At 43.7% G+C, this 24,996-nt stretch overlaps 1 protein-coding gene and 1 pseudogene across 5 annotated transcripts in view; both read left to right on the top strand.

Annotated features, from left to right (window-relative positions):
- Epn2 (epsin 2) overlaps positions 1 to 24,996 on the top strand; it is a 111,521-nt gene that overhangs the window by 31,978 nt on the left and 54,547 nt on the right. The window lies entirely within an intron of this gene.
- Positions 211 to 24,996, top strand: LOC147820657 (small ribosomal subunit protein eS4, X isoform-like; annotated as a pseudogene). Its single transcript, XR_015448351.1, has one exon. The product of XR_015448351.1 is annotated as a small ribosomal subunit protein eS4, X isoform-like (transcript).

Here is a 24,996-nt window from a genome sequence, read left to right as displayed (position 1 = left end):
GCATGCAGCACTTCATTAAGATTGATGGCAAGGGGCCAGGGATTTAGCTCAGTGGTTTCGCTGCCTGCTGCACAAGCGCAAGGACCTGAGTTTGATACCCGGTACCAAAAAAAAAAAAAAGATTGATGGCAAAGCTGGGAATTTATCTCAGTGGTTCCGGCGCCTGCCTTGCAAGTGCAAGGCCCCATGTTCAATCCCTGATACAAAAAAAAAAAAAAAAAGATTGATGGCAAAGTCCAAAATAATATAACTTACCCTTCTGGTTTTATGGATGTTATCAGCATTGACAGGAATGGAGAGAATTTCTGTCTGATTTGTGACACCAATACACCTGAGGAGGCCAAGTATAAGTTATGCAAAGTAAGAAAGATCTTTGTGGGCACAAAAGGAATCTGGTGACCCATGATGCTCGCAACATTTGCTACCCTGATCCCCTCATCAAGGTGAATGACACCATCCAGATTGATTTGTATACTGGCAAGATTAGCGATTTTATCATTTGACTCTGGTAACCTGTATATGGTGACTGGAGATGCCAACTTGGGCAGGATTGGTGTGATCACCAACAGGGAGCGACATCCTGGCTCTTTTGATGTGGTTCATGTGAAAGATGCCAGTAGCAAAAGCTTTGCCACTCGGCTCTTCAACATTTTTGTTATTGGTAAAGGCAACAAATCATAGATTTCTCTTCCCCAAGGAAAGGGAATCTGTCTCACCATTGCTGAAGAGAGAGACAAAAGGCTGGCAGCCAAACGGCTGTGAATGAAATGGTCTCTAGGTGACATGAGAAGGGAAGTTACCTGTAGTCAAATAATATAGCACGGTGACATGCAAAAGAAATAAAAAACAAAAAATCCATCTCAGGGCTGGGACTGTACCTCAGTGACAGAGCACCTGTCTGGCACAAGACCCTGGGTTCAATCCTCTGCACACCACCCCACCAGCCAAAAAAAAAGAAAGGAAAGAAATCCTGTTAGAAATGTAAAGGCTGCTATGAAGACTTTTGTTTTTTAGAAGAACAAATCAGTTTAAAGCTATAAAAGGGGAAACAAATGCCTTTCTTAAAAGAAACAGTCCTGTGATATGCTAAACATATTGACCACTCAATCAAGCTCTCAGCAAACTGAGATTTTTTTAAAAAAAACTGAAAATCTTTGATGCCCATGGAAGTACAATTTGGAATTGGTTGGCCTGAGGTTTACTCCTGGTGGGTGATGTGGAAACATGGCTTTGCCATTGTTTTTTCTTGAATCTGAGAGTAGTAGCTTGCTGATCTAGCATCTTTTGAGCCTTGGGTCATTTTAGAGAGAACTTTCCAGAAAATGAATCTCATTCCTTAGAGGGCCAAGCCTTTCATCTTTACACGCAGCTTTTGTTTTTCCTCTTTTGCACTTTTCCTGGACCTGATTTAATGAGGACCAGGCTTGCTGGGGTCCAGGGGAAAAGGCTGAGGGCTGCTTGAAGTCAGAGGGGTAGTGGGGCTGTGCTCACAGACAGCCGTTGGGTTAGTGACCCTCCCCTCATACTACCAGAGGAGGGAACCCAGCTTGTTGACATGGGTATCCAGGCCCAACCTGATTTGGCCTGTGGTCTTTCCTTTCTCTTCCCTTTGGCCTCCTTTTTAAAAAAATTTTATTTTATCCCATTCCCCCCCTCAAGCCCCCTTCCCTCCCTATGTACAGAAGCTTTGTTTCCATTTTCTTCCATTTTCACTTTTTTTTCTTGTTCCTTCCTTCCTTTCTCCCTCCTCCTCCCTCGTTCCCCTTCCCATTTGAACACTTTCTTCCCATTTTTCAACATCCATTATACATCTCAGTCCTTATTTCCATTTTTGGTTTCTCACACCAGAGAAACAATGTAGTATTTAAACATGTGTGTCCAATTTATTTCACTTAAGAGTATGGTCTCAAGGTCCATCCATTTAGCTATAAATGTCTGAAGCCTATCCTTCTTTACGGCAGAATAGTAGTCCATTGTATAAAAAACCCATGCTTTTTTTTTTTTTTCGGTACCAGGGATTGAACTCAGGTCCTTGCGCTTGCGAAGCAGGTGGTGGAACCACTGAGCTAAATCCCTGGCCCAAAAAACCCATTCTTTATCCATTCACCACTTGATGGGCATTTGGACTGTTTCCAAGATTTAGCTATTACAAACTGTGCTGCTATAAACATGGATGTACATATATCACTGTGGTATGATGCTTTTAATTCTTTTGGGAAGATACCAAGAAGAGGTATAGCTGGGTCCAATGGAACCTCTAGTTTTAGTTTTTCAAGAAATTTCCACACTGATTTCCACAGTGGTTACACCAGTCTACACTCCCACCAGCAGTGGAGAAGGGTTCCTTTTTCCCCACACCTCCTTCAGCATTTGTTATTGGTTGATTTCTTGATAGCAGCCATTCTTTCTGGAGTGAGATGGAATCTCAGCCTTGTTTTAATTTGCATCTCACAAATGACCAGTGATGTTAAACATTTTTCATATATTTATTTGCCGTTTCTAATTTATCTGAGAAGTGTCTATTTCAGATGCCCATTTTTGCACTGGGTCTTTAAATTTGAGGAGGATCTGATTTTTTTGAGCTCTATATTCTAGTTAATAGTCCTTTATCTGAATACCTGGTAAAAATTCTTTCCCACTCTGTGAGTTGTCTGTTCATTCTTTTTTTTTTTTGATACCGGGGTTTGAACTCATGTCCTTGCGCTTGCACAACAGGCAGCGAAACCACTGAGCTAAATCCCTGGCCCAGTTGTCTGTTCATTCTGTTGGTGGTTTCTCTTGCTGTGCAAAAACTTTTTAATAGATGAAGTCCCAGTTGTTGATTCTTTGTAGTATTTCCCAGTATTTCTGGGTTTTGTTCATGAAGTCTTTGCCTACTCCTATGTCCTCAAGCATTCTACCTCTTCTCTCTTCCAGCAGATTCAGTGTTTCTGTTTTAATATTTAGATCTTTGATCCATTTCGATTTTAGGTTAGTGCATGGCGAAAGGTACGGGTCTAATTTCAATCTTTGGCATGCAGGAAGCCAGTTTTTCTAGTACCTTTTATCTTATTTTATTTATTTTATTTTATTTTATTTTTTGGTACCAGGGATCAAACTCGGGTCCTTGCGCTTGCACAGCAGGTGGTGAAACCACTGAGCTAAATCCCCGGCCCTCTAGCACCATTTATTAAAGAGGCTATCTTTTTTCCAGTAAAGGTGTTCAGCTCCTTTGTCAAAGATAAGGTGGCTGAGTATTTGGAATTGTTTCTGCATCCTCTGGTTTGTTCCGTTGATCCTCAGGTCTGTTCTTTTGCCAGTACCATATTGTTTTTATCACTGTAGCTTTGTAGTACAATTTCAGGTCAGGGATTGTGATATCCCCTGCCTTGGCATTGTTGCCCAGAATTCCCTTTGCTATTGATTGTCAGCCTCTTCTGGTTCCAATTGAATTGTAGGATTGTTTTTTTCTAGTTCTGTGAGATATGCTGTTGGGGTTTTGATTGGGATTGCATAGAATCTGTATAACAAGTTGGGAAGTATGGCTATTTTCATTATATTGGTTCTTCCTATCCAAGAAGAAGGGATATCTTTCCATTTCCTATTATCCTCTTCAATGTTCTTTTTCAGAGTACTGTAGTTTTAAATGTAGAGGTCTTTTACTTCCTTTGTTAGATTGATTCCTAGGTATTTCATTTTTTTGGATGCTATTGTGAAAGAGATTGTTTCTCTTATTTCTCTTTCCATGAGTCTGTTGTGTACAGGAAAGCTATTAACTTTTTTTTTTGTTTTTTTTTTTTTTGGTACCGGGGATCCAACTCTGGTCCTTTCACTTGTGAGGCAAGCGACAGAACCACTGAGCTAAATCCCCGGAAAAGCTATTGACTTTTGAGTGTTGACTTTGTATTCAGCTATGCCACTAAATTTAGTTATTAAATCTAAAAGTCTGTTTGTGGAGTTTCTGGGGTCTTCTGTGTAGAGTATCATGTCATCTGCAAATAATGATAATTTAATTTCTTCTTTTCCTATCCTTATTCCTTTTATTTCTTTTTCTTGTCTAATTGCTCTGGCTAATGTTTCCAGAACTATATTGAATAAGAGTGATGACAGTGGACATCCTTGTCTCGTTCTTGATGAAAGAGTGAAAGCTTTCAGTTTTTGTCCATTTTGCATGATGTTGGCTGTTGGTTTTGGCCTCCCTTCTTACTGCTCTTCTCTCTTCACTTAAATTTTCTCAGCTAAGCTTAGAATGTGCTTTGCCTGCTGTTCACCCACCTTGTCCGGCCCCTTGCCTGCTCAGTGTCTGGCCCGAAAGGCAGCGTGCCATCTTGTGTTCTTGTTATCTGTTTTGCCTTTGTCCTGTGAGCCTTGTCTCTTGAGCTCTTCCAAACAGCCTGCATCAGATGGATCTGCACCCCTCAGCTCCATACCCAGCACTTGGCAGGGTCCAGTGCTGGGAAAGGTGTGCTGCCTAGAGAGCTGTCCTGCCTGGCGGAGCCTTGTCCCTGTGATAAAGGCCCAGAGCTGTTTAGAACCACACTGGTTATGGGTTACACAGTGCTAAGGGTGAGCCATAGGAGAGGGAAAGCTCAGATCAGAAGAGCTGGTGGGTTGGTTGGAGTATGAACAGTGGGGGAAAGCCACCAAGATGTGAAATGGAGGAGAGTCACAGAAAGGGACAGCCATAAGAAGGCCTGAGGTCCTTACCCTCTAGCTCACAAGTATTGGTGCCTGGCTCTATATAAGTGGACACATAAGAATACAGGTTGGTCTAGGCTGAGACTGACCCCTTGGCTACTGGGCACCTGAGATCTATTGGCCAAAGGCTTTGATGTGGCTGTGGTATTCCTTTTCTTTCCCCAATAAAATGAGCCTTTTTTTTCTTTTAAAGGAAATGCTCATTTGAATGGGCAATTATTTACACATTTCTTTTTTTTTTTTTTGGTACCGGGCATCGAACTCAGGACCTTGTGCTTGTGAGGCAGGCGACGGCACAACTGAGCTAAATCCCCGGCCCCATATTTACACATTTCTAAAATGAGAAAGTATTAAAATATACATTGGAGGGCCGGGGATTAGCTCAGTGGTTCTGCCACCTGCCTCAAAAGCACAAGGTCCTGAGTTTGATCCCCGGCACCAAAGAAAAAAATTGGAGAAATATTGCCCCTTACTCCTGATCTCATGTGTTCTGTTTGCCCTTCTTGCTGATAACCACTTTTGTATTTTGAATATTCTTCTAGTTTTTCTCTAGAATCCTATTTCTCTTCTACTAAACAAAAAGTATACTGTGTAAACTATTTTACACCTTGGTTTTTTTAACTGAATAGCATATTCTACCGATTTTCTATATTAGTACATGGGGAGTTGTCGTTATTCTTTTAGTATGATATTATGAAGTTTAAAAAGAAATGTAATTTTATTCCCTGCAGAAAGGCATCTGGGCTATTTCCAGCATGCTGTTTCGTAACATGCCTTCAGTGTGTTTTCTTCTCTATGTATCATCTCCCACATGTGCATGTGGTCCCCAGGGACGCATCCCACAGTTCATGGTCAACAGGGAGACACATTTGTCATTTTGACAGATTTTGTGTGGCCCTTCTTCACAGAGGGTGCTGCTTATTGCCTTCTCACTAGCCCCTTACATGCTTGTTTGCCCACAGCCTTGTCAGCAGCAGGTGTTGTCAACTGTTCGGATTCCTGCCAGCCTAACAGGTGTATATAGTATCTCAGTATAGTTCTAATTTACATTTTTCTGAAGAGAGAGCTGATCATATTGTCATATATTTAAAGATTTATATTTTTCCATGTTTAAGGGCCATTTATATTTCCTGTTGGGTTGTTGTTCATCTCTTGATTTTTCTGTATAGTTTTGGAAGATTGGTTTATTGTGTTATGAGTTGTAAGTATTTTTTCAATAAGCACTGAGATTGAGGGTTTGGCCCTCCTGGGTCTTCAGTAGAGGGGATAAGGGCTCAGGAGAGAGAGCACAGAACCTCACACCAGGTCTATGACTTGGCCTCTCTTCACTTACAAAATGCAGAAAGATTGATGCTTTGAGCCATGTGGGTCATTTATGGGCACAGAAGTATTCAATAAATTTCACCCATCACCTTGGTACATTTGCCCAGCAATTATGATGATTGAGACAGATTCTTTAACGCCATTCCTCCCCATTTCCTTGGGTTTAAAGATTCAAACTGTTGGCCTTGGGACAGAGCCTGCTTCCTATTGGGACAGAAGCACAACCTTGGCTTCCCTCTAGGATTTTAAATTAACTGGCCACAGATGACTTTTTCAACACAAACATATGATGGCGTGGGTGTGCTTGAGTTGAATCCGAGGGGCCTCCATGATGCTCTGAGAACATCAGCTCTCAATCTCAGTGTCTGGCACAGCATGGCTTGTTTTCCCCTGCTGCTATGTGTCCAATGTGTGAGTTCAGGGGACTTCACCTGTCAAAGTCATTCATGACCCCAAGATGATGGAGACCCAAGCCTCATAGTTTTATTGGTACATAATGTATGTACCATGCAATAAAGTTCACCCGTTTGAAGTATATACATGGCTTTTAGTAGTGTAAATGGCTCAGTATTTTTTTTGTTTTTGTTTTTTTAGTATTATTTAGGGTCATACAACCATCAACATAATTTTATTATAGAACATTTTATCACCCCAAAAAGAACTGCTGTACCCACTAAACATTCTCCCTTCTGCTCTTTCCCCATCCTCTGGCAGCTATCAGTCTGCTTTGTGTCCTGATGGATTTGCCTATTCTGAACATTCTATATAAGTAGAATCATATAATATTTTACAGCTCCGGGAGCCTGGCTTTTTCACTCAGCGTTATGTTTTCCAGCTTAATCCATGTTGTAACATGTGCCAGGACTATATTCTTCAAGGCTCAGTAATATTCCATGGCATGAACAAATCACATTATTTATCTGCTCATCTGTTTGTGAACAGAGTTGTCTCCACTCTGGCTGTAGTGAGTAGTGCAGCTGTGCTCACAGTGCCTGAGTCTGTGTGCATGTGCCTTTCTCTGGGCAGATAAGGAGGCTCTGTCTTGACACAGGTATTCACTATTACCTCCATGGTGAGAGGGGCATGTGAAAAACAGACCCTGCCTGCTAAAGGTTTTAACAAACACTCTGGGAGGCTGCAGCAGGGGATTTGAAGGTTCAAGTCCAACCCCGGCCGCTTAGTAGCAAGTTAGTTAAATAAACAAAATAATTTTTTTTTAAAAAGGCTGGGAATGCAACTCAATGCAAAGACCCTGAGTTCAATTCCCACTAACACACACACAAATGTTTGCAGAGAATAACACATCTCTGTCCCATCTTATTGTCCAGTATCAAGATTGTCTTAGTTACTTTTCTCATTGCTGAGACAAAATACCTGACACCCAAAATTAAAGGAGGAGAGGTTTATTTTGGCTCACAGTTCATAGAGGGTTCAGTTCATAGTTGGCTGGCTCCAAGGCAGGATGGCATGGCACAGGGGAATGATAGAGGAGAAACAGTCCCTGATAAGGCAGTGAGCAGCAGCAAGGCTGCTTTAGTTTCTGCCCCTTTATATTCTATCTAGGCTATTAGCTTATTGATTGGTGCCACCCACACCCAGGGTGGGCCTTCTATTATCTGCACCCATCCTTAATCCACATTCACACTCTAATCCATCCGCCTTTCAAACTCTCCACCTATGACCACACGAGGCTTTGGGGGACATTTAGGTACAAGCTGTAACACTGACATCAGAGAAGGCGGGAGGAAGATCAGTTCTATTCTAGGTCCAGAAGGAACTGCAAATGTGTGGTAGGGACAACTGATACACTAGAAGGGAAGAAAGAGGATATTCCCAGGCCCCAAGAAGGTGGTCCTTTGTGGGTAGGTCACTCTGGAAGAAGCTTATCAGTAAAATGGGGATTCCAGGGTAGAAATTACATGGGTTGACCTTGAAAGATTGGTGGAACTACCTCTTATTTTCAGAGGGCCATCTTAGATGTATAGCATGGTAATATTGGAGCAGAGAAGAGTAGTCACCTAGGAAAAATGCTACACTAGGCTGAAGTGGAGGATTGAGCCCATTGGGGTCTTCACTGGGAGAGTGTGGCTTAGGAGAGCATAGAGCCTCATCCTATTTCTGTGATTTGCCTTGTCTTTGCACTTGTAAAATGCAGAATTGCAACAAGATCTGTGATGTGATCCACTGGGCCCCGTGGTGAGATATAGTAGTACTCAGTAAATTATAGCCATCACCTTGGTGGATTTGACACTTTGGTGCATTTGGAGGTCACCATATTACCTGGCCTTACCGTCAAAGGCCTTGGGTTCATGTTTTCCTTGAGATACATACGTGTGCTGCAGGACAGCCCAGTTCTCTTTGCCTTGTTATCCTTGTGGTGGTTGAAGGAGGAGGGGGCAGTACTGACATGGCCAGTGCATGTTTGGAGGGCAAGTTAACAGTTCTTCCTTGGCCTTTTGGCACTGGTTTCCAAAGTAGAGCATTTTCTGGGCACAAGAGTAACTGGGCAGATTCACATAACTTGCCCAGTTGTCAGTACTGGAAACATGCCTCTTGATTATTATTTTTCCAAACAAAGCAGGACAATGGCAGTGTAAACACTGAATAAAAGCATGTGGCCAATGGAGATAAAACCAAAAGGAAAATAACAACTTTCATTTCCTTTTGGTTTTTGTGTTTTGACATTTGGCAGAACACTTCTAATCTTTTTAAGAATTCAAAAATTATATGGTATGCAAACTTCTGTTTGTTTATGCCTGTTAAATTTAGTGTGAAATTACTCAAAAATTCCCCTCCTGTTCCATGTCAGCTTGCTCTGTTTTGCTTTTCTTCTGGAGGGGGTGTGATCAAGGGGCCAGTGGGTTGGAGAAGGAAGTCAGAAGCCTGTGGAGCACATGGGTATTCCTGTTGCTGAAGTGAAAGCATTTAGCCTTGGGCCGCGCTGCCTGCCTGGAAAGGGCAAGGACCCGAGTTCGATCTCCTGTACCAAAACAAAATGAAAAAGCATTTAGCCTTATTTCTACAGCTCTGAGGTCCTTTGTCTTGCTGATGTTTGGAAGTCATCTTCATTTTATGAATGAGAGCACTGAGGTTCACGAGCTGACTAAACAGTGGTAGGTAGAAAACAGTGACCTTTCCGCTCTTTGGAATTGTTTTAAAGCTCTGTGTAAGACTCACTTTGTTGGACTTAAGAACGAATCTGGGGGCTGGGGATTTAGCTCAGTGGTTTCGGTGCCTGCTGCGCAAGCGCAAGGACCCGAGTTCGATCCCCAGTACCCAAAAAAAAGAATGAATCTGACTTACATTCTTCTGGAATGGAACTTATTCATAAGTTTCGGACTTACTGTATAACAATCAATAGGCCATGTTTTAAATCCAGTGTGGGCATTTGGGGGTCCTTGCTTCAGAGGTTTGGTGAGGGTATGGATGATCACAGAGCTCCAAGGAGGAATGGGGAGAGGTAGAGTGTGAGCCTGTGGGGGCTGGACTCAGTGCCCTGCAGTCATTCATTCCTATAGCAGATGTGTGCCAGGCACTCGGCAAGCCCCAGTATGCAGCAGTGAGGAGACAGTTGGGGCCTCTGTCCCGTGAGAGCCTGCAGTTCAGAGGTCGTGGGAGGAAGGAGTAAGGGTAGAGAGAGATCCGGAAGCCCAGACAAGCTCCAGGGCCTCTGGTTGTGTCTGCCTGGTACCAGGTGGTGGATCTTGGGCAGAAGAACCCTGGAGGGATGGGGAAGAAGGGCAGACAGGAAGTGGGAAGCTACAGGTTTAGTTTTGTCCTGAGATTAGCATATATCACAAAGGTGTTTGTACAAAGGTACCTGTGCCATTTTTGGTTGTCATTAGTAGGAGAAGGCATACTTATGTGCACTGGTATAAGAGTGAATCTCTGCCCTCTACTCCCCTGGTGCTGAATGGATCCGTCTGTGCCGTGCTCCTGGACCCTTCTTGGACTTTGCTGCAGCCACTTGGATTCTCCTAACTTGCATCCTTGTCCCTGGTTCCCTGTGCTCTGTTGCCTAACTCTCTCAGATGTACATGCTGGCCTTAGTGCCACTCCTGCCTCTGTTCTCTATGCCTGTTCTGCCAGCACCTCCAGATACACTTGTTGGAAATAATGCTAAGTATTCTGCCTCATCTTTTCCCCTGGAACCTCTCTAGTTTTACTTTCTGTTAAGGGCAACTCTGTCCTGGCTATTCCCTCCCCTCCACCCTACCCATACTGACATTGGGTTATCGCGGTTCTATTTCCTACTCTGTATTTATGGTCATCTGCTGCCCTTTCCCATGCCCTTATCACAACCAGATTCAGGCTCCAGTGTCTTCTCATTGCTTGATTGTAGCGTCTAAGTTTCTTCCCTTCCTCCCTCTGCTCCAACTGTCTGCTGCCTGATGAGGATTTCAGAAATGCTGTTCTGACCACATCAGTTCTCTGTTCCCAGACTAAGACAAAAACCAGCATCAGTAACTTCCCTTGCAGCAGTATTTCCTAAAACAACTTTAAGTGGTATTCATTTGAATGTTGTTAGTTTTAATAAAGCTTTATTTTAAAAGTGCCATAGTACTTTGTCAATTCCTTAAATAGACAAACATTAAGTTAACATAGGACCTATCAATCCCACTTATCAGTATATACACAGGAGAGCTGGAAACACAAATCTGTGCAAAAATGTGTACACAGATGTTCATATTAACATTATTTGTAACAGCCAAAAAATTGGGGACAACCCAAGTGCCCATCAACTGATGAATGGATAAATAAGACGTGGTTTATCCACAAAATAGAAAACTATTCAGCTATAAAACGCAATGAGGTGCTAATATATAACGTGGATGAACCTTTAAAAGATGACGCTAAGTGGAAGAAGCCAGACACAAAAGACCACATATTGTCTGCTTCCTTTTACATATGTAAAGTAGCCAGAATAGACACATCCATAGACAGAAAGTAGATTTGTAGTTGTCAGGGACTTGAGGGGAAGGGGAAGGATAGTGACTAATGGATGCAGGATTTCTTTTGGGGGTGATAAAAATATTGTGGGATTAGATAGTAGTGATAGCTGCATTCCATTCTGAATACACTTGCTTTTTTATTTGTTTTAGGAACCGGGGATTGAACTCTGGTTCTTGCGCTTGTGCAGCAGGCGGCAAAACCACTGAGCTAAATCCCTAGTCACTTGTTTGTTTTTTTGAGATAGAGTCTTACTTTATATAATTCAGGTTGGCTTTGAACTGATGATATAGCCCAGGCTGGCCTCAAACCCGCAGCAATCCTCCTGCCTTGTCCTCCTGAGTACTGAGATTATAGGTGAGCGCCACTACACCTGACTCATTTTGAATATACTTTAAAAAAAAAAAAAGATAAAGAAAAAAAAAGATAAAGCACTGAATTATATACTTTAAAGTGGTGAGTTTTATTCTGTAAAAGTTATATCTCAATAGAAATAAAACAAGGCACTCCCCCAATATTATAGTAATAATTCTTCATATGTATTGTTACTTAAAATTGGTATTTGAATTTAAAAGCAAACTGATTTAAAAAAAAAAATACTAAGTAAGGGCCGGGGATTTAGCTCAGTGGTTCTGCCGCCTGCCTTGCAAGCGCAAGGACCCGAATTTGATCCCCGGTAGCCCCCCCCCCCGCCAAAAATTAAGCAAACAGTAGCATAGCTTATAGTAAGGATTCATTAGGTTATTCCTAAGAGTACCTGCCACAGAGTAAGTACTATGCTAGTGGCAGCCACAGTTACTGTTTGTGGAGTTGATAGCAAGAATCTTTTTTTTTGGTGCCGGGGATCGTACTTGGGACCTTGTGCTTGCGAGGCAGGCGGCAGAATCACTGAGCTAAATCCCCAGCCTCCTGAAGGCAAGAATCTTAAAACGTGAATAACCAAAGTTGTCAAGTCCAGATTTCTTTTACTTTTTTTATTTTTATGAGACAGTCTTGGCATGTGGTTCAGGCTGACCTTGAACTCACTGTGTAGCCCAGGCTGGCCTCTAACTCGAAGTGATCCTTCTGCCTCAGCTTCCTGGTTGCTGGGATTACTGGTGTGCACCACCAAGCCTGGCTTAGTCCAGATTTCTTAGCATGCCTGGGGAGGTCCTAGTAGTGAAGCCTCACCTTGCTTCCTAGTATGTCTGTCCATTCCTGCCATCCTGCTAACTCAGCAAGTGCACCTCACTCTAAGGCCTGCCTACTTCTCCTTAAGCACTCTTTCCTCCCTCTCATTCTTCCATAACCTTGCTACCAGTGCACTTGACAGGTTCCAGCCTATCTCTTATCTTTTCAGGAGCAACCAGTGTGGAGTCTGGTTTTGTTCTGTATGGGGTTGCTGTTTCCAACTGGACTGAAGACTGTATCTTGTGCTTTCATAAGTCCCTTGTGCCTGGTGGCATCACCTTTTTTTTTGGTACCAGGGATCAAACTTGGGTCCTTGCGCTTGTGCAGCAGGCGGCGAAACCACTGAGCTAAATCCCCGGCCCGGCATCACCTTCTTTATACACAGTGTGGAAAGTTCTTGTCAAATCTAGTATCAACTAAATTATCAGTATGTCTTTGTGATTATGAAATGATGTTACTAAACAGAGTGGCACCTGGGCATGGTGGCATATGCCTGGAGTCCCACCTCCTTGGGTGGCTGAGGCAGTAGGATCGCTTCAGCCTGGGAGTTGGAGACCAGCCTAGGCATGGCAGTGAGACCCTATCTCAAAAAGATATAGGACTAAAACCCAGGCTGTTTGCCCCAGAGGTGGAAGAGGTGGGAGCCAAGAAAGCCCTGAATGAACCTTATGGCAGTGTTGCAGGCCTTGAGGGGCCATGGGGTCAGGGGCTCATTTTGTGTGTACCTCACATGTGGTTTGCACATACTATCTTGCATGTACTCAACAGTCCCTAACAAAACATTTAAGCAAACAGAGGAGCGACGAGAAAATAGAGCTGGGCCCCCTTCTTGTCTGGGGCAGACTTTGACATTTAAGAGTTAGGAAGGAACGTTTCCTCCCAGTGTAGCCAGTCAGTGTTGTAGAGTAAATAAAACACTGGGAATGTCTCCAGCAGTGGAGAAAAAGTAATATTTTCATTCTGTGCCAAAAAAGGAAGTTAACCTCATAGCTTTAAAAGGCCCATTTCAGAGGAGCAATGGAGACTTCTCAGGTCACTAAATTTGATGTGGCTGATTTAGTAGAAGACTAATGTGGCATCTTTTTTAAAGGATGTAAGTTAAAAAAAATTCCTAGGGCCTGTTCTGGAGTCCATATGGTTCTGCTCAGCCGATTGTGCTGTGTTGCTAGTCTGTAGACCCTATACCTTTTATTTCCCCCTTCGGTATCGGATTGAACTCAGGACCTTGCACTTGCCAGACAGGTGTGGTGCCACTGAGCTACATCCCCGGCCCAACCCTATACTTTTTAAAGCAGAGCTTTCTTTGATTCCATCAAAACCTCTTCCCCATTGCTGGCATTGGCATTCCACATTCATACATCATGAGACCTGAGCATTCCCCCTCCATTGTCTGCCTCCTGCTTGTTTGATTGGTGAGCTTGCTGAGAAAAGGAACTCTTGGGACCTGTTCAACAGGTCATAAGGGTAGGAAGACATCTGTCATCTTCTGGGCCCAAACACCTAGATAAGAGGGCTCTTCTTAGGCCTGAAGCTTCAACAAGAGAAAAATTTATCATTCTAGACTTTCAGTACTAAATTTGTCTAAGCCAGAAAGAATAAGAATAAGGGACAGATGGGATCTGATCCTGGTCCTATCACTTGCTAGCAGTGTAGCTTTTCCGGTTCCTCTGTAAAAAGGGGATAAGAAGACTTAACTCCTCTCTGGGATTGTTATGAAGACCTATGAAATACTTAAAATAGTGCCCGGGATACAGTAAGTTTTGGCTCAGTTAGTATTGCTATCTTCTACTGAGAGCCTCTTCTATTTTGCAGTACTCTTAGTTCTGTTCTGCTATAGAACCAGAGCTTAGCAGCTTCTCTTCAGTGCCCCAGCCCCCTCAGGCTTGGGCTTCAGTGGCTGTTCATGTTGTAGTCAGCATTTATTAATTGACCATGCCTGTCTGGATTATTGTTGGGCAAGCAGCACAGCAGGTGTTTCTTACTCAAGAGATAGAAACCAAAGGGGAACAGGAACTGGGTGAATAGTATCAAGGTGTTAACTCAGGCAGTCTGAGTAGATATCTTTAGATTTTTTTGTTTTGACTTCTATGTCATTTATATAGAGGTACTTATTTTGTTGTTGTTGAGACAGCGTCTCACTATGTAGTTCAGGCTGGCCTTGAACTCATGGCAATTATCCTGCCTCAGCCTCCTGAGTGCTGGGATTACGGGCATGCATCACCACTCCCAACTATAGGGGTGGTTACTGAGGGTTTACTATAGGCCAGGCACTGTTCTGGGTACTGGGGAGAGGGTGGTAAAGACTCAGATGTGGCCCAGCTCTCTTGGAGGGTGGGGCAGGCAGGCAGGATCTGAACAGATAAACAGTTGCATAAGCTAGAGAATGTCAGAGAAGGAGGGTCTCTGCCAGAAACACAAACTGGTGAATTGATAAGAGTACCTGGTAGTTTCTGAGGAGGCAGTGTTTAACCTGACATCTAAATGATGACAAAGATTCCAGCTAGTGACAGTCAAACAAAGAGCAAAGAGGGTGGCAGAGGTACTGGCAGGTGTGTAGAGCTCAAGGCAGGAGCCTGTCTTATTGGTTTGTTTCTCTGGAGTGATGGTGTATATGGTTCCAATAAGAAAGCGACTAGAAAAGAGGGTACAGTACACAAGTGGCACAGAAAGTTGACCTTCAGGCTCGGTCCTTCCCTAGGACACCCCAAGGACCCAAATTTAGGATGGTTTGGCTCAACATTTGAGGTAAGCCTGTCTTCTAGTCTCTGGGACTCTGGCTCACCTTCCAAGTTCAGGGCTACTGGGATAGAGGTGGGGATCAAAGCCAGCTGGTAAAGCTTAAGGGCGGCCATCATTACCAGAAGTCTAGTAACTTCCTCAGTTTCCCCACAGAAATCTGCAACCACTGAGGGAAGGGACTTAGTTGACCTAGGAGGGCTGGTCATAGGGCAGAGGTGGGCCAGCCACTCATTTTCCTCATGGCTGTGGCCTTGTGCTTATACAGGGTGAGAATACCTTCTTCTCAGCAGACACCTCTTGGCATGCATCCTTGCTCCCTTCAAGAAGGGTGAAGTCACTGTGGTGCCGGAAACCCAGAGACTGCCGACACCTGGCTGAGGGCCCTGCAACTCACTCCCCCCACACCGAAGAGATGGCAACAGCCCAGCACTTAGCAGCACCATGGCCACCAGCCAGGTCTAAATTAAGCACGAAATCATGGGAACTTGAGATTTTCCCATGCAGCTTTGCATTTTTTCAAATGTCTCAGGCTGGAAAGTTGTACTAATATAGAGGCTCCTGCCTGGTGGTGTGGCATCATCACCTTCCATTAGCATGTTTCCTGTGACAGAGTCACAGTACATTACAAATGGAGAACTGTGTGTGTGTGTTACAAATGGAGAACTGAGGCAGGCAGGGCACAGGCTGCCTTCATGGGAGGCAAGGTGTTTTGAGGGCTGCTCTTCACACTTCCAAAGACGCAAGGGAAGCCTTCCCTTTTTGCCCCACATGGAGTCCCACAAGCCAACAGAAACATTTGCCATTTGTCTTGTGGCCAGAGTATCAGCTTCTCAGCCCATGAACTGTGGCTAGGGTAGCTCCTGGGACATCATGGAAATGGCAGGGAACCCAGTTATTTGTCAGAACAGGGCCTTTGGGATTGAAGAGTTTGGGGGGAGTGTCTGGTCTAACCATGTCATTTTAGAAGCTTCCTTGGTGCCTCAGAGTAGTCATAGCACTGGACCTTGGGCCCTGATTGTCCTGGTTCTCCTCTAATTCTGGGTTTTTTCTACCATGCCCTATAATTTTCTTTTTTGCATTTTTTGGGGGGGGGTTCTTGAGACAGTCTCACTATGGTTCAGGGTGGCCTTGGATTTGAGGTGATCCTCCTCTTTCAGCCTCCAAAGTGCTGAGATTACAGGCACGTGCCACCACATGTGGCTCTTTTTGCATGATTTTTAAATAATGGTGTTCATTATTTGGTCTTTGCAAAACTAGGGTAGAAATGAGGTGGGGAAATACTAAGAAATTCTAATTTTCCTTTAAGCCATGTTTTATGCATCCCATTTGTGCAGTTGTCAGGGTATTTGGTCCTCTACCATGGAAGGGTGGTGCAGCTCATCCTGCTGTCATTTCTTGCCTAGACAGGCTCAAATTTGTCATCTTCCTCCCTCAGCTTTCAGAGTACTGGAATTACAGGCATGCACTGTGACTAGAGGTCAAGACTTAAGTGTTTGATTTCCCTTGCAGTTCTTCAAGAATATAAATGTTGGGCTGGGAATTTAGCTCAGTGGTTCCACCACCTGCCTCACAAGCACAAGGTCCCGAGTTCGATCTCCGGTACCAAAAAAAAAAAAAAAAGTAATATAAATGTTGTTGGGGATTTAGCTCAGTGGTGCCACCACCTGCCTCGAAAGCGCAAGGGCCTGAGTTGGATCCCTGGCACCAAAAAAATATATATATAAATGTAAAGTTTTTCTTTAAGCGCACTTTTTTGGGTACTAGTATAAAAATTGGCTTCTCTAACCAACAAGAAGTCATTTGAGCTAGACGTGGTGGTGCATGCCTATAATCCCAGCACTTGGGAGGTTGAGGCAGGAAAATGGTCTCAAGGCCAGCCTAGACTACTTAGTGAATTCAAGGCCACCTGAACTACATAGTGAGACTGTCTTAAAAAAAAAAAAAAAAAAAAAAGTCATTGGAATGAAGATGTCCAGATTCAGTTATTGAAGAGAACATTTCTTTTTATTATTTATTTTTTCATTAAGTTTATTGGTATATTTTAGGTATACAGCACAGTTACATTCATCATTGGGATCTTGTACCTTTACATGATGTATCTTGGTTCTTATTTTTTCCCCATTCCCCTGCCCTCCCGTCCCTATTTACAAAGACTTTGTTTCCATTTTTTTCCTTTTCTTTTTTTTTTCTTTTCCCTCTTCTTTCCCCTACCCCTCCCACTTCCCCTACTCCTTTAGACCTTTTCTTCTTATTTCACAGTATCAATTATACATTTTGATCCTTATTTACTCTTTCAGTTTTTCACACCAGGGAAACTATTCGGTATTTACACATGTGTGTCCTATTTATTTAAGAGTATGGTCTCAGTGTGCATCCACTTAGCTATAAATGTAAGAACATTTCTTTTTAGCTGAAACTCACACTTTCCAGGTGTGAGGGAGATAAAAATTTTTTTTCCCTTTTCATTTCTCCCTTCTGCATGGGTTGCAGTTATTGGGCTTTAAGTTAATGCTAGCTTGGCTGAGGCAGGGCCATAATAATCCTTTCTCTTTAGCTGAAATGATTACTGTTGAAAAGAATGTGGCACTGTCCATATTGTCTTGACTGGGCCATTGTCTTCTGAAGGGCCCGTTTGGTGTGGTCATGTGAACTGTGGTTTCAGCCACTCTGACTAGGCCTCTTGTAATGATCGTCATGCCCTTTTTTCCAGTAGGAGGATGAAGGTGTATCCTCTTTCATGGACTGCACACACAGGAAACAGCCAGTGAATCAAGGATTGCTGAGTGTCCTACATGTTTTGGGCTCTTGGACACTGGATGCCATTGTTCCCACTTCAGTATGCTTAAAAATCAACAGGCAGCTGGTTAAGAATGTGGTATCCCCATGGCTGTATGTACCTCAGTTATTCTGCTTCTGGATTTTCAAACAGGTTCTCAGGAGGTTCTGATAAATATGGTCTGTGGACAACACTGGTGTGACACCAGAGAAACATGGATGTCCTCCCTCCTAAGCTCACTTGTCATCTGCTTTTAGAAAAGTGAAGTACATATAAAGTTATAGGAAGCTGCCAGACTCCCATCCATTGAGCTGCCACCTGAGGTGGGCATGTTGAGTCTGTCTAATCATATTTATTAATTGGGACTGGATAGCCACAGTTGCATTTGAGTGACCTGTGAGTGTTAGGTTTGGAGAGCAGGCGTTGAGGGACAGATGTTGTTTCTTCACCACAGCTCTTGATCCTTTATAATGACAGCTAAAAAGCCAGTGCCCAAAATCTCCTTAGGAATTTGGTGGAGACTTACAAATAGGGTGCAGGGGGTAAAGGTGCATGTGCTTTGACATGTACCCACCTGGACTGCTGAGTACCACATAAAGCTTTTCTGTCTCCCATGATCAAAGCACTAGATTTGGAAGGAATTTTCCTACCCTGCTCCATAGTCCTTGAAGTACATTTTTATGGAATTCTTGCCTCCAGCGGCATCAGCCTAGCCATGGAATTTTTTCCAGTTTTTTCGTTTGCTGTTTTATTCAGTCTGTTTCTAGTCTCCATTGCTATTTGGATTTTTTTTTTTTTTTGGCTATTTGCTATTTATTTTTGCTATTCTGATTGCATTTTCAAGTATGCCAGAATCTCCCCTTCCTATTGCATGTCCCCTGCTTGTGGGAATGCAGAGGTTACTTTATGGTTCCCTTTATACATCACTCTTGTCATTCTTACAAAAGAGCAGATGATTCCAAACTTTGGTTGGGGATGCTTTGTTCTTGGGGAGTGCTGTGCTTTCCTAGGAAAATGCAGCCCCTCTGTCAGACTAGGGCTGGGGATCAGATGTGGCTCTGGAGCCTGGCAATGTCTCCACACCTTACTTGAACTTCCTTTGGGAGCCTAGGAAGCACTCACACCCTGCTGCCAGCTTTCTTCCCCTTGCCCTCTCAGGTACTCCTTGCACAGGACTAGTGGTTGCAAGTAACAACACACCCTCTTATAGGTTACAGATGACTTCCCATGTGACTGAGAAGTACAAGGAATGAATTGCTTCAAGCATAGGTGGACCCAGAGGTTCAAATGATGGGATATCTTGCACCCTCCTGTTTTTCCCTTCTTACTTTCTCCTCTGTCTGTTTTAGGTAGCCTCTGCCTGGACCCTTAGGTGGCTTCTAGCAGCTTAGCAGCCATCTTGGTTTCCTGCTGGTTTCAGGGCCCATCCAGAGAGGTCTTCAGGTATCCCATTCTGTATTGTCACTGGGTCTCTCATTTAGCCACAGCACTAGGGGAATGGTGCTCTGTTAGACCCTGCCTGAGTCCCCAACCTGCCTCCTTCTGGCCAGTTTCCCAGAGAAGACTAAGGCACTCTTTCTAGGACAACAGAGATGGTTGTGCATAGGCAAAACCAGCAGATTCCATTTGTAGGCTGGAACTTAAGTATTTGGTTTAAAGAAGCTTCCTAGTTAGGGAAACAAACAATAGAAAAGTAATTGTTTCCTTCCCTACTGAATAGATGTGGCTTTGTTTTTTGAGACAGGGTCCTGGCTGGCCTTGAACTCACTCTGCAGTACAGGCTGGCCTTGAATTTAGAGTAATCCTCCTGTTGGGATTGCAAGGGTGTGTCACCACACCCGCCTAGATGTAGCTTTTGACATGGAGTTTTCAAAGATTCCCAAAAGGGCTTCAATTTTTAAAAAAAAATTTGCTGGAGGTGGATACCAGGCAGGCACTGTGACTGTGCCACACCCCTTGTCCACAGTGTGACTTCCACAGGCCAGCTGGCACATTCAGTTTCTTTCTGTTAGTTGGAATTTTATCCACACACTGTGATTAATAGTGGTTATCTCAGGCAGGGGATATAGCTCAGTGGTGCCTCACCAGCCTGACAAGCACAAAGTCCTGAGTTCAGTTCCTGGTACCAGTGGTCGGATGGGGGGGACAATGGGACGGGACACGGACTATGACGACGACAAACAAACACCCCCCTACCCCTGGTGATCTCATGTGCATCTGAAACTTTCTTTTTTTTGGTTTGTTTGGTTTTTTTTTTTTGGTACCAGGAATGGAACTCGGGACCTTGCGCTTCCAAGACAGGTGCTGAAACCAACTGAGCTAAATCCCTGGCCCCAGAAATTTTGATTCTTTTTCTTTTGGTACTGGGGATCGAACTCGGGTTCTTGCGCTTGCGCAGCAGGCAGCGAAACCACTGAGCCAAATCCCTGGCCCCGAAATTTTGATTCTTAATAAAATGAGTTATTAATAAATACAGTTTCAAAACAGGCTTTTTAGAACCAGGGTAGGACAGGGAGGTAGTGTTGAACATCTTTGCTTTTGCACTGTTCCCTTGGTAGGCACAGAAAGATTTGTTTGCTTTGAATAATGAATCCCAATTTAAAGTCATTTTATTGTCTCCATTCACAAATGTTTAGAAGTCTAACAAAATTGTATAAACTTACAATTGCTTTTGGCCCTTCAGTTGTCAGTGTGTAATTTATAAAAATAAGCCCTTCCACTCTTTTATTTCCCTGTTTTTGATGTAAATCATTAACAAAGTTTATCTTTCCTTCTTGTTTTGATAATCTCTCCTGAACCCCACCCTACCTATCTCTGGACTGGAAGTTTGTTTTTTTAAAATTAATTTTATTGGTACATTTTAGGTATACAGTATAATGACATTTATCATTGGAAATTTACACTTTTACATAATCTCTCTTGGTCCTTATTTTTTCCCCATTACCCTGCCTTCCCTTCAACCCCTCCATTCCCCTCTATTTACAAAAACTTTGTTTCCATTTCTTCATTTTCTCATATTAATTCCATTCCCTTCTTTCCTTTCCCCTACCTCTCCCACTTCCCCTTCCCTTTTGCCCCTTTTCTTCCTATTTCACATTATCTGTTATACCTTTTAGTCTTTATTTACATGGAAGTTGTTTTTTAACACTTATTTTTTTGAGACAGGGCTTACTGTGTAGTTCAGGCTGGCCTCAGTCCTGATCAACCTGTCTCAGCCTCCTGAGTGCTGAGCTTATAGGTGTGCATTACCATGCCTGGCGGTGGCCTAGAATCCTTAAGGCATGGTTTGTGTTTGTGAAATGCACTTGCCTCAGGTTTGACTGAGGAGTCCAGAAGGCAACAAATGATTCTGCTGTAGCAACTTTTTCATGTCCCTTGGTTTGTCCTCAGCAGACTGGAAATGAAGAAACTGGGGTTATTGGGAAGGGAAGTTTGGAAAATGGAGCATGCAAACCATTCAGAAAAAAGTGAGAATAAAGCAACACTCACACTTTGGAAATAACAGGACATGTAAATGGACAGAAGTGTGTGTTTGGGGCTCACTCTTGGGAGGGAGTCATGGTAGATACTTGCTAGGAGAGGAACTGATTCAGTGTTTACAACCTAGCTCTGAGGTTGAGGGAGAGAAGTTTAACCTGTTCCCATTGGCTTGAACCACTGGTGGTATATGGCAAATGGAATTTTTTTTTTTTTTGGTACTGGGGATTGAGCTCGGGACCTTGCATTCGAGAGGCAGGTGGTGGAACCACTGAGCTAAATCCCCGGCCCCACTGGTGGTATATGTATGGCTGCCCCATCAGACAGCTTGTACCACCTGATGGGACTGTCCTGTGCTGCGGGATGGGTCAAGCTGATGGGAACATAAAATGTTTAAATTTGAGCCACCCAGCCAGCAGCAAGACATAGGGTTTTTTTTTGTTTTTGGTACCGGGGATCGAACTCAGGTTCTTGCACTTGCGCAGCAGGCGGTGAAACCACTGAGCTAAATCCCGGGCTTAAAACAAGAATTACAGCCCCATCATGAATGAGAAAGTCAAGTCTGAGTATACATGGCCCAGTTCAGCAAAGCAATGGAGGCTCAGATGTTTGGAGCTTGAAGCTCTGCCTGCTGGTACCTCCAGGATCCTGTGTTGATCTCATAGTTTTGAAAGTTTCATTTTGTAACATCTTGCTCCAGTGAGGTTCGCAGCCCAGTCAGCCTGGAAGATGGTCACTCAATGGCCTGGTGTCCTTTCAAACTGCTGGCTATCTTATCCCCAGAGATCTCCCTTCTTACCATCTGTTGGTACTGAAAGCTATGTATAAGCCTTAAGAAAACAGCAGCTGCCTGGCACTCTGGAAGGCTGAGGCAGGAGCGTTTTAAAGTTACCCTGCTTTGGGGCCGGGGATTTAGCTCAGTGGTTTTACCGCCTGCTGCGCAAGCGCAAGGACCCGAGTTCAATTCCTGGTACCAAAAAATAAATAAATAAATAAATAAATAAATAAATAAATAAATAAATAAAGTTACCCTGCTTGGGTAACTTTGCAAAACCTTGTTTCAAAAAGGGGGGACAGGTAGGTACTAAGGATGAGGCTCAATGTGAAGACCTTGAATTCAGTCCTTAATAAACACACCAAAAATAGCAGCTAGATATATAAATTATATAGATAAGCTTGGTTTCTTTTTCTGACTGACAAATATTTTACTAGCTCTTTTGCTTTGTGAGGCCTGAGTAGTTCAGAAATCACAGCAGGTTGAACTTGTTACAGAAAGGCCTGGCTTCTCCAACAGCCCCAGTTTCTGAATTGCTTGGCATTCCTTTCCCAACTTGTGTATGGCCTGCCCTTCCTCAGAAGAATCACTGATTTTTTTTTTTTCTTCCCATAGGCCTATAAGGCTCTGTGGGATGTCTGGGTGAGCATGCTCACATTCTCTTTCAACCTTCTGGAGGATGCTGGGCCCAGTTGAATATCTGCCAACACCCCATAACCCATCTCCCCTGCCCAGGTGGCCTGAGTAGAGGGCAGCAGAGCTCAGGTTATTGTATCTCGATTGGGGAAAGCATTCTTTCTGTTTTTCTAAGATATTCTCAACAATTGGAGGCCATTTTAACCAGCACCATTTACTCTTGTGCTTAATTGAAGCTTGGAGGGAGATCCCCAGTTCTGCTCACTTCTTTGAAGAGTGGGGCACCATACTTGCTGTGAACCAACTAGAATGACAAATGGAAGTACTGGGGTCTCCGGCACATCATAGGACCCCTAGGTATTACTACTGATTTTGGCACAAATCTGCAATTTAAGATAGGAAGTACTGAAAATCAGAGTGTTCTTTTTTCCTTTGCAAGGCCCATTTCATTTCTATCAGTAATGAATGTAGCGCTGTGAATGAAAAACTTCGTTAAGTCACATGTGCAGGTTATCATGAAAAAGTTTTATCTCTGGTCCTCTGACAGGCTTTGGAGGATTCCTGAGAGTTGGGCAGATCGGTGGAGAGGTAGAATACGCCTGTCTTTTAGCTGTAGCCTCAAATGGAGACAGAAAACTTGGCATATCTTAGGGTGGAGAGAAGGTGGCGAAGCTTTATGAACTGCCCCTCCTTACTTCTATGGCTGTATGTTATGAGTGACCTTTGCATTCCCTGTGCCCTTTTGCTGACTTGTTTTTTTGGTTTTTTTTTTTGATGTGCCCATTTTTACCTGAGTTTTAGATAAGGAAGCTGGAGCTGTCCATTGTTATTCTGGCAGAAACAGCATGGCAGTTGGGTGCAGAGTAAGGCCCACCATGGGGACAGAAGAGGTGGTAGGTCCTCGGCTACCCTGGGGAAATGTATCAGGATGAAGGTTAGTGAGAGGGTACTGGAAACAGGTCCCAGCTAGGCAGCCATAATTAGACAGCATTGTGACTCTAGGCCCCAGGTTCCTCATCAGTATAGTATGAAGGATGTCCTCATCTGGAAGTTTTTCATGAGGTGTAAGTAAGACAGTGCCTGACCTGAAGGACCCAAATGGTCAAGCAGTTGAGTGTGGTAGGTGGAGTCTCACTTTCTCTTCTGGCACCAAGTATGGTGTTGTATCTGTGCCCATCCCTGGAGACTTCTGGACCTCAGTTTTCTCATTTTATAGATGAGGGACCTCTGCTGGACAACTTTGTGATATCATTTATTCAACAGTGTTTATTCCATGTTTGACACAGAGTTAGGTGCTGGGGTACTCACTGTGAACAAGACAGATGGCGGTCACCGAGCTTGAGGACCAGAGCTGTGTGTCAGGGATGTGGACCTCACTGTAGCTCATCTGGAGGAAGAGAGGGGATAGATGTGTTTGGAGTGGGTGAATATGCAGTCCTGGACTTTGGTTTTTTTTCTCTGTGAGATGGAGGAGTTGGGCCACAACCAGAGAAGTTTTCAGTCTGCTTTAGATTCTGTAAGCTCTTGAAAGCCCAGGAGAGGTTGCTAATCTTGCTCTGGTAGAGTAGTCAGAAACGTCACCCCCCCCACCATGGAACTCAGGACATTGCACTTGCCAGGCAGGTGCAGCGCCACTGAGCTACATCCTGGGCCCAGAAACTTCATAAATTCTTGAGCAGGGAGGATCGGGAGAGAAGTGGCCTTCACGGAGAATTCCTTGAGTAGTTAGAAGTCACCAGGACCGATGTCAAATATTTAGCAATTTTAAAGATGTAGACGGCATTTTGAAGTTGAAAGAATCCCGAAATAAGAGACTTTCTTGCCCTGCATGGAATTTTGAAACTCAGATTTGGCTGCATGTAGCTCAGTGGTAAAGCGCATGGTTAGCATGTACAAGGCCCTGGATTTAATCTCCACCGCGCGCGTGTGTGTGCACGCACGTGGATGTACACACACACACACACACACACACACAAATCTGATTCTGCTTCTGAATGTCCTGATTGTGCCTGGCTGTGAAAATGCAGCTCACAAAATACCCATTGTCCAATGGAAGCCTTTTGAAAATGTAATAGTCATATTTCTGGGGTTTTTTGTAGATTTAAATTTTATTCATTATTAATGAATTATTAATTTTTATAGATTTTTTTGAGGCAGGATCTTGCTCTGCAGTTCAAGCTGGTCTTGAACTCACTATGTAGGGCAGGTTGGCCTTGAACTCAGCATTCCTCTTGCCTCAGCCTCCTGAGTGCTGGGATTACAGGTGTACACCACCACACCTGGCTTTCGTGTTACTAATCTTGTCTTAGTTTTGAAAGCAAGATGGCCTCTTGTACCCTGGGATGGACAGCCTGTGGTCTGTCCACTCACAAAACTCACCCAGTCACACTTAGTACGTACCATTTATGGAAGTGTCTTGGCCAGGCTCTCTCACCCTCATGAGGTGCTCGTGTCACAGTGGAGTGTGTTTTCT

Source organism: Heterocephalus glaber, unplaced genomic scaffold (assembly GCF_053883595.1).
Source record: "Heterocephalus glaber isolate CG9 unplaced genomic scaffold, H.glaber_assembly_v1.0 deba00001813, whole genome shotgun sequence".
In the NCBI taxonomy this organism is placed as follows: Eukaryota; Metazoa; Chordata; class Mammalia; order Rodentia; family Bathyergidae; genus Heterocephalus; species Heterocephalus glaber.
Note: the sequence above shows the minus strand (reverse complement) of the source record. Positions and strands in the feature narration are given on the sequence as shown.